This window comes from Felis catus, chromosome X (genome assembly GCF_018350175.1).
Source record: "Felis catus isolate Fca126 chromosome X, F.catus_Fca126_mat1.0, whole genome shotgun sequence".
NCBI classification, from domain to species: domain Eukaryota; kingdom Metazoa; phylum Chordata; class Mammalia; order Carnivora; family Felidae; genus Felis; species Felis catus.
This window is the reverse complement of record NC_058386.1, coordinates 29,309,486-29,323,387: the sequence shown is the minus strand read 5'-3', so window position 1 is coordinate 29,323,387 and position 13,902 is coordinate 29,309,486.

Genomic DNA, 13,902 nt, shown 5'->3' with positions numbered 1-13,902 from the left:
TAAAGTGAGATCACTGCTTTATGCCATGGGTCTGAACATGATTTGGGGGGATTGGAGATAAGTGAAGCCTAAGGCTGATTTAGATGAGTGAATCTTTGGAAGCTGAGCCTGAAGAAGTCGAATGAAATACCTAAGCAATAAAACTATAAAATGGCACTGTGAAGTTATTTTCTTTTCCCTCCAAACTATCAAAGACTAAGAGGAAAAAAAATCTACTTAAGGTGCAAGGGATGCCAGTAGGCTTATATTGGAAGTACATAAAAATATATTGTCTCAGCCTGCTGGTCAGCTTAGTTCCAAACATGTGGGGCAGTAAGTTTGCAGAACATTTTGAAGCTGCTGTGTGGTTTTTGGCTACAAATCTAAGAATTTTCTATCTAATATATGCTCCTCTATCATGCTGTTTCAAATATTTCTAGAAAAATTCTGTTAGAATAAAAAATACCTGTGTTTAAAAAGATTCTCCTTTCAGAATACACCCCTTTCCTATACCTAGAAAGTCATACATAAATCTCAAACAGATTAATGATTTCTAGATTATAGTTCTTCTCAAATGCTTATTAAATACCTATCATATACCAAACATTATACCGTCCATTGCAGGGAATATAAAAACAAAATAAATAATACCTAATAACTAGTAATTTGCTATGTATCAGGATAAATACAAAATGCATTATCTAAAATACTTCAGTTGAACCTAACAACGTCCCGATTTGTCAGGTACTGTTATGCTTCTTATTTTATAGTCAGTTTAAGAAACCTCAAGGCACACCTTTTCTTCAATTTTTTTAAATGTTTTATTTTTGAGAGAGTGAGAGTAAGGGAGTAGCAGAGAGTAGGGAGACACAGAATCTGAAGCAGGCTCCAGGCTCCAAGCTGTCAGCATAGAGCCTGACATGGGGCTCGAACCCATGAACCGTGAGACCATGACCTCAGCCAAAGTCAGACAGACGCTTAACTGAATGAGTCACCCAGTCACCCCTTATGTCACACCTTTTTTTAAGAGACTGAGTCAAGACTAGAATTTAAGATGTCAAGTTCCAGAGTTAGCATTCTTAAATGCTTTAAAAATTCTGGCTTTCAAACAGTGAGAATGGTAGATGAATAAAGACAAAGACTCTAGCATAAAATGACAAATACAAAATACAGTTTTATACAAAATACAACATATCTGACTACCTAATAAGGTCCTATCAGTATTAAATAGCCAGAATAAATTGGCTAATGCTGACATGCCAATTTAGCAAGAAATTCAGCCTTTTACAAAGGTTTCCCTTTTTGAGTATTTCAAAAGATCCCCAAGTTTGCTTACATTTGCCCACCCTCTTTTGAGGTACCTGTTTCTCCCTGCCTAAAGTGAGCCAGTGGATGAGGCTGCATTCTGCAGAAAGTGACCTCCTAAGGATTCCCCTGTAGTCTAGTTGTCAGTGTTCCTGCATGAATGCTTGTCTTGGACAGGTACAGTTTCTGATCACGGTTTTGAAACCGTAGACACAACATGAAGATGACATTCTGACCAAGCTTGTCATACCACACATCCCCTTATTCCATTCATGTCTACCATTTGTCACTAGGGCATATATTTGACAATTTTCCACAATGCAAGTAATTTGACAATTATAATAGAACATGCTTAATTATGCTCAATCAGCAGGACCCCACAGCAAAACTGAGAGGGCCCCAAATGATGTAGTCCTTTGATTTTCATATCCTTTTGAATATTCAAAAGGCATTCAGGCGTTGTTGATGGAGTTCATATGAGGCATGAAGGTATCCAGGGAGGAAAAGAATCTTGCAAGATTTCCCCAGTTGGCATCCACATGAGAGATAGCTCAGATACCCAGACCCCTATTTTGTAGTAAATCTCTTCTTAAGAGTGAACATTGTCCCTTGTCACAATTGGGTTTTGAAGGGTATCACTCCAGCTTATCAGACATATTTAAATATTTTTACCTCTGATGTGCAGAAGGAGGGTTATGATCTTAATTCATTGATTTTAGTGAGATGTGCCCAGATCACACCTCAAATAAGTTAAATCAGAACGTGTGGAGGTGGGAGCCAACAGTCAGTATTTTTAAAGATAACCAGATAATGCCCTTGTGTGGAGAAGATTGGCAACCATGGTCCATATCACTTTTTTCCCAAGAAAGCTAGTCTGTGACTATGTAAATCTGGGGGCGTAGATGTTGACCATCTTTATCTATGACATCAAGGACTAAAATTCATACTTTGTCTATCATCTGTGCCATCTATAGGATATCATCTAATTTCAACTATTAACAGCATCAAAGCTTCAAGATTTGTGAAAATATTCTATTTAATTCATAAACAATTATAAGGATTTCAAGATAAAGGATATTTCAACCTATTTATGGAATCATCAAAGATTTCCTAAAGAAGGAAACAATTGAATAGATATTTGAACATGACTAGGATTTCCATTTTGAATTGCCCTTGTGCAATTTATTGGATTTTGTTTGCTTTTTATTTATATCCTAATGTTTATGTTAACATTTTGTTTCTGATTTCAAAGCCTGAGAATTAGTGGAGAAGACTCTAACAGAACCTAATTAATAACCCATTTTTCAGGGGCGCCTGCGTGGCTCAGTCGGTTGAGCATCTGACTTAGGCTCAGGTCATGATCTCGCGGTTCGTGAGTTCGAGCCCCGCGTCAGGCTCTGTGCTGACAGCTCAGAGCCTGGAGCCTGCTTCGGATTCTGTGTCTCCCTCTCTCTCTGTCCCTTCCCCGCTCATGCTCTGTCTCTCTCTCTCAAAAATGAATATATGTTAAAAAAAATTTTAAAGTCTTAGGGCTTACTATAAAGTTGATGGATACACACACACACACACACACACACACACACACACACACACACACACACAGGTTCTCAGCAAGCCAGCATAAAAAATGTCTGCTTTAGGTGTTCCTCTGGGAGCCTGTGGCCACAACAAATCAGGGTCAGATGTATTTCCTCCCAGTGAAGCAGTCATAACAAGAGCAAAATCAACATAGCTCAGCTTCTTCTAGAAACAGCAAACAGAAAACCCACTGCACCTATGGAAAAATGCTACAGGTCAGCTGTAAGAAACCTCCTGGAATTTTGAGAGTAAATGCCTTTCTAAAGGCACAAAACCATTGTTTTATTCTCAGCATACAGGTCATTGCCGCCTCGTATTTAAGATGCAGTCAATAAATATTTGTTGAATTGAATGGGATTTCTGGTACAAATTTGTAGCAAGAGAGGAAAAGAGAGAGGAGTGGATGGAGGGGTAGGGATGGAAGGGGGTACAGAGAGAATTTTGATATTTTTCATTGACTTTCATAGACAGTCATTTTCCTCACTCAATCTCCAGCCTCTAGCAACGTGTCTGAAAGATAAAAACATACTAAACAAATTCTTCTTGAATTGATACCTAAGTAAGAATCAACAAATTTCATGAAACTAGCACTCAGTAATCCAAAGGAAAGAGCACTTGTAGATCAAGAATAATTTCATGAATGTGAAAAGTTTAAGAAATTAAAAAAAATATTGTGGAGGCAGTAGAGATCATTGGACACCATGGAGTCCTCAGTTGTATTCTACCATCCACCCAAAACACCCACAGATGATTTGATTAGAGTAAGAGAATGTGGTATGTATCAAATACAATTTTTGGAACTTATTAAGGTATTCTTTATGGCAAGTGTATATGATCAATATTGATAGATATTTTTTGGATATATGGAAAGTATGCTTTAAAAATCCCCTTTGAATTCTAATGAAGTTTCAATAAAACCAAACTTGTTACAATGGCCTGGTAAATCTATATGTACTCTCTATCCCTACTTACCTCACAGGTAGTCTCTTGAATGTAGGCTCTGAGACAACTTTAACTGTACAGCGTCTTTATTATGAAGTGTCCTTGGGATTATCACCTGTAGGATTCAGAAAAAAAGCAGGCTCAAGCAGAGGGAGATATGGAGCTCTGATACCAGCCTGACACCTTAGCCAGTCCCATGGGGTGCTTGGGAGAATATATCCCCTCATCAGAGTTATCTTACACTGGGGTGAAATGGTTGTGCCTTTACATCCCTATCTTCCTCTGTCTTAGGAATAGGGGGCCCCTTGAGAAAGGGGTGCATTAAGCAAGGCAGCTTTGTGCAGCTGACTTGATCCCTGAGAAGGCTGAAAACTGAAGGCTATCCCCGCCCTGATTCCTTGTTTGCCCCCCTACACACACACCAGATGGGATTGGGTTACTCTCCATTGTATCACCCTTAATAGTTTTATTGTGGACCTTATAACAAACTTTAAATATCTTTTAAAAATTTTCTGTCTCCCCCATTTGAATATAAGCATAATGAGAGCACCAACCTTGTCAGTTTTAGTCACTGAATTTTTCCCCATTCCTTAGAGTGGGCACTCAATATATTTTTATTGAATGAATAAATCTTCAGTTGACTTTATTTATTGAATTCATATCTTTGTCTTTGCTTACATTTTGTATACTTGATAGATCAAATTTTATAAGGAGTATAAAAAAGGCCACAACCATAACAGATTTGTCAAATTTTCCTTTTATTTCTAGGAGAATGTTTTCTTGCCTACTTCACAATTATGTCCCTTTGTCATGTAAAAGCCAAGTGCTGTTATATGTAATTTGCATATCATCTTTTTTTATATCACAATATCTTTTTTTGTCATATTTGATGCATTTGGCTTTTAATTTCACTTTCTGATACTGAATTTGTTATAACTATGCTCCTGGTATATCTTTGTAAGTTACCTACTCACTATATGAAAATTTATAAGATTTTATTTCAACTTAGAACTTGTGGAGTAATTTCAATTGGAAAGCTTAGTTTTTCTTCAGGCACATTTCTCTTATTTTAATACCTCACATATTTGATATATATGAACTGATACATATAAAATTGTAATGGACACACATTCATATTTGAAGACAAATACTTTGATCCAACATTTATAATTATTTAGGTTGTCCTGTAAATGAGAAAGACAAATTTTCAAACATATGGTAGTTCAGGGAAAAATAAAAACAAACTACTATGTGTCTTTTCTGGCATCATTACTCAAAGGTACACTCCAGCTAGCCAAAGTAGGATTTAAATGAAGAGTTCAAGAATGGGAAAAGTGTGGCCTTAAAGGAATAATGGTGCTGGTATTCTTTGAACCACTAACAAAACTAAAGTGTTTATCACATTTTTGAAGGAGAAGGCTTATGCAAGCCTAAAAACAATACAAAAAGCCACAGAGGAAAAGACTAACTGACATATTTGAATAATAGCAATAAAAGTATAAGCTTTTCTGTTAAAAAATAATAAAATCCATATATAAACCTGGGATTTATTTGGAGCTATCAGTTCAATATAAGTGTTGGAAGGTAGAGTTGAAGAGACCTGTTCAAAGAGCAAAAGAGAGGTGCCTGGGTGGTTCAGTCGATTAAGCATCTGATTTTTTATTTCAGGGCAGGTTATGATCTCCCTCCCAGTTGTGAGATAAGTCCCATGTGGGGCTTCATGCTGGGTGTGGAGCCTGCTTAAAATTCTCTCTCTCCCTCTCCCTTTGCCCTCCCGCCTCAAAAAAGGGACAGACTAACTAGTCAATGAAATTTAAAAATTAGAAAGTGATTAAGATAATAATAACTATCATAATTATATCACTTAAAATGTTCAGGCACCATTCTAAGGACTCTCCATTATGAACCTATCAATCCTCTCTATCCATTTAATAGAAACTCCAGGAAAGGGAAGCAGAGACAATTGTGAAGAAAATAATAAAATAATTTTTCTATCACTGACAGAGATATTTTCCACCAAGTAGTCAAAACAATAAAAGGAATAAAATCCAAACCAAAGCACAGTCTTATTTTACCAATATATTTGCTTGAGATTTTTTAAAAGAAATAAAGCATGATAGACTTGAAACTCCTGGGTATTCTTCTGCAAACTCATTTCTCTCCCTCCTTCTTCCCTCCTTGAGTAAACCATTATCCAGAATTAGTAGTACAGAATCCTAGGCATGATTTTATGCTATGATTAAGTAGGTATTTATCTCCACACAATAGATTTGCTTGTTTCACATTGCACATAAATTATTTCTGTAATTTTCTACAAGTTCTGTTTTTCATGTAATATTGTATTCTTGAGTCTTATTCATGTTAAAAAATTTAATACTTGTTAATTTTAGATACTTGGGCTGAGAGTAGATAGCTCTGAAAAGGTTTGTGCTTGGTGCCTTAGCAGTATTAACAGCCTGGAAGTTCTTGAATCATTTAAATAGTGAAAAATTGAACTAGAGGCTTTGTTGTGGGTAGGCTTGTGATTTTAATTTTAATGTGAAAATGTCTAACCCCTCACCCACCTGCATTATGAGACAAGCCAAGACATACAAGCTTCCTTGCCATTTCCTTGTGACAGAGGGAAGACTTTTTGACCTACTTTTTATTGAATGAGTAGTCCAAAAATTCTGGCTTTATTTACTGCTTTTAGTTGGCAATTTCTATGGACCCCAGGATGGTTTCCTTTCCTTTGAGATTACAAAAACTCTGCAAAACCACACAGTGAAGCCATGGCACTCTCTTAATATTCTAACTAGTTCTAGCCCTTTCAGAAATGCAGCATTTCTGAATGTTTTGGAACAGAGGCAATTTCCATATTGCTCACAGTGGAATTAGAAGATATTCCCAGAGTTATAGTTATCTATTAACCCTTTCCTTCATGATTTCTTTCATTGTTATATATATTGCTAGATATCTCTTTGTAAAATCAGGGAGAAATATTTCAGCTACGAATGCAAGGAGTGGAATCAATAGCATTGTTTCTAATGAAGAATTTCCTATCAAAGAAGAATTAAGAATTAAAATTATTCTAAGAATTTTATATTAAATATAAATTTCTTGGGAATATACTTTGAGGAAAGATGTAAGAATCTAATGTCAGTAGTTAATTGTTTCTGCAATCTATTTTTCCAGTCATTTAGTGTTAACATGGAGAGGCACCACTGAGTTCCCTTTTAACCAAACTGTTGCCCAGCTGCTGGGGGTGTGGTCAGCTAATAGCCTCCCGCTGTCAGCTCCTTCAGGGTCTGCCTTTGTTGATGAGAGCTGCCTTAACCAAAGCACCACTCTTCCCGGGGCAGCCCAAATCTCCTGTAAAGGCCTGTCCATTTCTGTCCAGCTGAGGAAACTGTGCTCCATCTTCACTCCAGAGCTTCCTGCTGGGATGGCTGAGAATAGTCAGGCTTCCATTGCAGTCTGACTTCCTATGTCTATCCTGTCACCAGCGCCCCCCCAACACGCCCCCTTACCCCCACATGCCACCCCCCTCCCACTTCTCTTCACAGATACTGATCTGTAGTGAACATCTTTCACCCCAAACACTTCCAGCATCTGTATCAAGAGAAAGTAACCTATGACCATTGTGGTCTAGTCCATTTCTTCTTCATTACTTCTTTATGTTTTCTTCTCCATATCCTAATGTTTTTAGAAACAACTGTGTTTTCAGTAGCTATTCTCTTTTCCATTCAGCTGATTATGTCACAATCACACTTTTAAATATTATAATTCATCAGATAGCTATATAGTAAAAAAGGAAACAACACTCTTCATTTGTAAAATGTTACCTTTTTTCAGGCATGTATTCCCATGAAGATGAGTTTCAGAATCTTATGGCCAAGTTTCAAATTAATGATAGTAATAATACTCTATTGAAGTTTACTTTGTCACCACAATTATAAGATGATACATACAATGTATAAGAATGTGTATGCTTATATATAAATATAGTGAGAAATATGGTATTTCTTTCCACATATATCATTTTTGTTGGTTCTAAAAGATTTTTAAGCATTTTTGTTTTCAAATGTACGTCACATATTATTAATTTATTCATGTATAGTTCTGGTTTTGTTGCTCTTGTAACCAAAACATTTAAGAAATAATTTAGTAATTGTAAACATGTACCACTTCTAGTATCTTCGATTTGCCTTATACCTATTCAATTTATGGTACTCTGAATATTTATCCATTATTTCCAGAGATTATTTTAGAATTTCAAGGCATAACATGTACCACAAAGGAAAATTATGTTGTTTTTAATACATTGTTCATGTTTTTTCATGACTACTTAAATATTATTGCTTTGGACCAAATTTTTGTAATTAGTAATGGCATTCATCTTTGCCACCTCTTCTGATTTTCGGTATAATGTCAACTAATGTTTTAACATGGATATCCATGATTATGTTTAGAAATATTATACAGCTTCGTGGCTCAGCAACTGAAATCCTGCACTATGCTAAATAAAAGTCAATAAGGTAGGAAGGTCACTAAGTGCTTGCAAAATTGACATTTCAATTCATTTTTTTCTTCTTCACTGTATTTTCAACAAAGATACCATTTTAGAGTGCAATAATGTAGATATTCATAGGTTATAGATAAAATGGGCTTATTCTGAGCAAAGGAGTAGAAAAACAAGTGTAAAAAGAAACAGATCAGGAGAGGACTTGGCCTGTTTTAGCATATGAGGTAGCGTTATCCAGCATGTGTTCTCAAAAAAAGAAAAGTACATTCCATAGTTACATAAATTTGGCCAGGCTTCTTGTAGATTAGTGATGCAAATTAAGTTTAAAAACGTTTCTGTGATGTTATGTGGCAGAGAAATATGTTCTAATTAATACCTAGAGCTTTAAAAATACTTTAAATAATTACAAACCATACTCAAATTTTCTCAAGAAGAGATATTTTTTATGTCAGTTTATGGGAGAAATTATCTGTGGGATGCCTGTATCCAAGAGCAAAATTTATATCATCAAGGGCTATCATTTACTTATTTCTTTTTCTATTTATTCCCATATGTTGATTTCAATCTTTTTGTGCAGTAGAAAAAGGACAACTGACATACATAGATTTGCATTCTTTGGTGAATCTGTATGTACATAAAGACCCACTTAGGTTTTGTGCTTGATATTGAAATGATCACTGATGCCAGTGCTACTATAATTAGTCTAGCAAGGGTTACATGGTTGGCTAAGGAAGCAAGACAGGCAGGCTCCAAATGAAACTGAGGGATCAAAATATGCCCTCTATATGCTCCTCTGTATGTATATTCATAAGCTTGTTTGATCATGAAAGCTTTTTTTCCAGAATGCCTACCAAAATATTTTTATGCAACTAAAAAAAAAAAAAAGGTGATGGATTTCCTCAAATGCAATTTCTGATATCTATTTGGAGTATTTCTCTTTCTAGGAAATCTCTTATCACCTTAAAATTTGAAGATGTATTAGACAATATTTTTTATTCCTATAATACTATCTCCATTATATTAGAACATATTTTTTTTTACATTTACAGTAATTTGCTAAGGCTTTTTAAAAATACATATTTGTAAATATGTTTGGCCAGTACTTCTCCTAATTTTTTTATGATTCTCAGTTTTATCAATTCTATAAAATACAAAATTGGGTATATTTCATCTTTCTCTTTGTTTCTGAACTATTTTTAAAGTAAGGCAATTATTGAGCACTGGGTGTTGTATGGAAACCAATTTGACAATAAATTTCATATATTGAAAAAAAAAGTAAGGCAATTATTCTTTTTTCTATGAAACTTTAAAATATTCACCAGAAAATCCATTCAACAGTTAATTTTAGAGATTATTGTTAATTATTTGTCCATCTCTTCCATGGTTATCTTTCTCCAAGTTTTCTACCTCTTCTTTTAGCTAATTCCATGATTTCTAGAAAATGATCCATTTTTATGAATGTTAAAATATGTTAACAATAATATAGTTATAAGCATGTTTATACTGCCTTCTGATTTCTAATTGTATTTATGATTGCTTTCTTTTATTCTTGATTTAGGTTTTAGATTAATTCTATTTTTTGTTTCTCTTTTGAAAATAACTATATTTGAGAATTATAATTGAGTAGATACAACCTCATATTTTATGGCTTATTAACTTCTATAACAAGGAACAAGAGCAATAATTTCCTGCATCTTTGCTTTCCTTTTGTTGGAACTCATTAGACTTTTTATTTGTTTAATTTAGATGTTATTTTGTTTTGCTTATCTAGTTGTTTATTACTATCCTTACTAAAAGTTTAGAAATGAAAAATTTTATTTTGTAGAATCTCTATTCTCATTACTTATTTACTAAATGCAGAAAAGTACTTTTCCAATTTCCAATGTTATTTTAGTATGAATTGATATTATAAGCTTTTATTAATTTAAAAATCTTAAAGAACTGTGGTTAGAGATTATGGCTTGCACAACTTATAGTTTTATGTGATACATTTTTGTAAATGTTAAAACAAAGCTCAAAATGGTTTATTTTCTTCAGAGTTTTGATTTTTTAAATAGACCTATAGTAATCCCTGGAAATATTGATGTTATTTTGTTTTTAATTCTTGGTATGTTAAATGTTGGCAGATAAATTACATATTCCCTAAAAAAATGTGTATCAGCTACTGGTTCCTATGTTTTTTGTTTGTTTGTTTGTTTGTTTTTTCTGTTGGTTTTTTTTTTTTTTGACACTAATTTGTGCTTAAGAAGTTGGTAATATAATGCCATCATTCTAAATCAGGCTGTTAAAGAATAGAAAAGGGCCATTGTTTTCTTCTTTAATCATGATCAAAATTTACTTTATTTCGGTATTGATAGTGGTACAACTGATTGCTTTTTGCTTACAGTTATATAGCTTCATTTATCCTTTCATTTTGAAATATCTCTGTGTAGGTGTACATATGTTTTCTTGTTACAATGTATTATGATTTTGTTCCTTAAAAGAATTTTAATCTTTTTTATTTGTACAGAGGAGTTCAACCTGTCATATTATTTTGTAATTTTTTTTAATGTTAATTTATTTTTGAGACAAAGAGAGACCAAGCATGAACAGGGGAGGGGCAGAGAGAGAGGGAGACACAGAATCTGAAGACAAGCTCCGGGCTCCAGGCTGTCAGCACAGAGTCCGACGCGGGTCTCAAACTCATGGACCGTGAGATCATGACCTGAGCCGAAGTTGGATGCTTAACCAACTGAGCCACCCAGGTACCCCCAACCTGTCATATTTTTATTCCTTATAATTTATTAGCCTTATTTCAGTAATTATTTATGTTCTTTGGTTCATTTGTTCCTTGCCATTTTCTCTCTCTCTCTCTCTCTTTTTTTTTTGTTTTTTGGCTATACATTTATTTAATCCAAAATACACATTGAGGAACTTAGGTGGTAAGACATGTATTCAAGTTATTTGAAAATCTGTCTTTCCCTAACACATGACAGAAATGTAGTACACCTGTTTCTCTGCTGCCCCTGACCAACGTCCATTCTTTGACAATTTAACTTTAAAGTTTAACCAGTTCACTATTAGGTACTTTTATCATTGTATAACTCTTTGCTTTTAAGAATTTTGTTTTTGTGGGGTGCTTGGGTGGCTCAGTTGGTTAAGTGTCCAACTTTGACTCAGGTCATGATCTCGCGGTTGGTGGGTTTGAGCCCTGCGTCAGATTCTGTGCTGACAGCTCAGAATCTGGAGCCTGATTCAGATTCTGTGTGTATCTCCCTCTCTTTGCCACCGCCCCCCCCCCCCACTCATGGATATGCACATGCACATGTGCTGTCTCTCTCTCTCAAAAATAAATAAACATTAAAAAAGAAAATTAAAAAAAATTGTTTTTGCTCTTTTGTAATCAATTTTCTAACCCATATTTATTCCATACATGTATATCCAAAACTCCTATCAATACTTACCATATAACTTTTGAAATTTCATTTTTGACATATTGGGGCAAATTTTAGATTTACTCATGGAGGAAGTTTCAGAATGTGGTATTTTGTATTAACACCCATTTCAGAATGTGTTTTTATGCCCCTGTCAATTTGAACAATAGTTTAACTATTGTAGGGGCCAAGGACAGGCTGTCCAAAAATGTAGTACTTTGGCATATTGATTATTTTAAATGAAAGCTACTTAAGAAATAGCTAGTGAACCACACCCCACCCCCACCACACACACACACACACACACACACACACACACACACACAAACACACACACACATTTTGTCTGCAGAAAGCAGGAATTAAATATTCCATGGGAAAGGTATCCTGTTTGTACCAGGAGGTAAAAAGACATCCTTATCACCAGAGCTAGGGAATCATGGCTGAGAAGGTTGTATCAAGAACCGTTGTTACTTCTTACTAAATTTATTACTCCAGTCCAAATTCTCTTTAAAATTCCTTGCTAATTAAAGCTCCTGAACATAAGTTTTCTTTGTCCTGTCAATTCCTCACAGATACATTGTCTCTTTGTCTAAAGAGTATAAAAAGTGCCTGCCCTGGTCATTTTTCAGGGGTCTCAATTTCATATGGGCCTCCATGCACACGTAATTAAACTTTGGGTTTTTTTTTCCTTTATGTTAATCTGTCTCATGTCAATTTTATTCTTAGACTACCTAGAAGTATCTTGAAGAGTATGAAAAATATTTTCCTCCCTAACACTGTGTATATAACTACTAATTACAAATTTTTTAACCCCAGAATACAGGGGATTTTCATTTTTTCAGAGATTGATATTAAGAAATCTGAAATCACATTATTATAGAGAAAAATAGAAGAATTTATTCTCAGTGATTAAAAGACATTTTTTCTTTAAACTTCAAAAGTTACATAGAAGTCATGTTGAATATAATTGAAATGGAAAAAAAAATCCAGTTAGTTATGTAGAGGAAAAATATGTTTTCTGCAAGGTAGAAAAACTTAAAGAAAAAGAATTAAACTTAAGTATATTGTGATGTGATTTTTATCCCTTATATACAAGTCATGTGGCTTCATCTCATTTTGTTATTGATTAATGATGTCTTGTTTTAGTTTTTTAGAGGTCATGTTTCCTTGCTGTTTTAAAAAAAACACCCAGCAATTATTTTGAATTTTTTTATAAAAACAAAACAAAGCAAAACAACCCTAAAATATAGCAGAGATATATTCTTTCTTCAAGGATACAGAGAAAGATTTCATCTCCATAATATTTTTGCTTCAGTTTTTTTCATCTCTTATTATCAGTTGAGGAAATTGAAAGCATCTCCATTTCAGATATAAATTTAAAGACAAATGAACATTTCAATTAAAAATACCTAGCAGCCTGGGATGCCTGGCTGGCTCAGTCAGTTAAGTGCCCAGGTCATGATATCCCAGTTTGTGAGTTCAAGCACTGTGTCAGGCTCTGCATTGACAGCACAGAGCCAGCTTGGGATTCTCTGTCTCCCTCTCTCCCTGCCTGTTTCTCTCCCGCTGCTCTCTCTCTCTGTCTCCCTCTCAAAAATAAACAAACATTAAAAAATACCTAACAGCCATTCATTGAGATTGGGGAACAAAGATTTGATGTTTGATTCTTTACTTGCCTGAACACTCCAGAGTCTTGGAGAATACTCCTACTAGAATTTTTTCTAAACTATGCCCCTGCATTAGCACTTCATTTTTGAAAAACTACACTTCCCAAACTGTTAATCTTATACAGGGAGGAAAAATAATCTTACCTTTACCTTCTAGGTTCTTGGCTGAGAACCACTGGGATAAAAGATTAGCAGGAGAAAACAAAAGAAGAGTTTAATGACATGTATACCTCCTGTGTATATGAGAGACTCCCAGGAAAATGGAATAATTCCCCTAAATGGGCTTAAGTACCACAATGAATACCATCTTAAGAGACAAAAGAAGATGTTGATGTAGAGGCCAGTTACAGGAGGTTCTCAGAACATAGTAAACAAGGGTGAGGTTGCTATGAAGATTTAAGTCCATGCCCTCTCCATTGATAAGAGTCTCTAGAAATTTAGAGTCATCCTTATTGTCCTGACAGAGAAGGAGACACTCTTATAAGTGGAGATTTCCCATATCCATATAAAT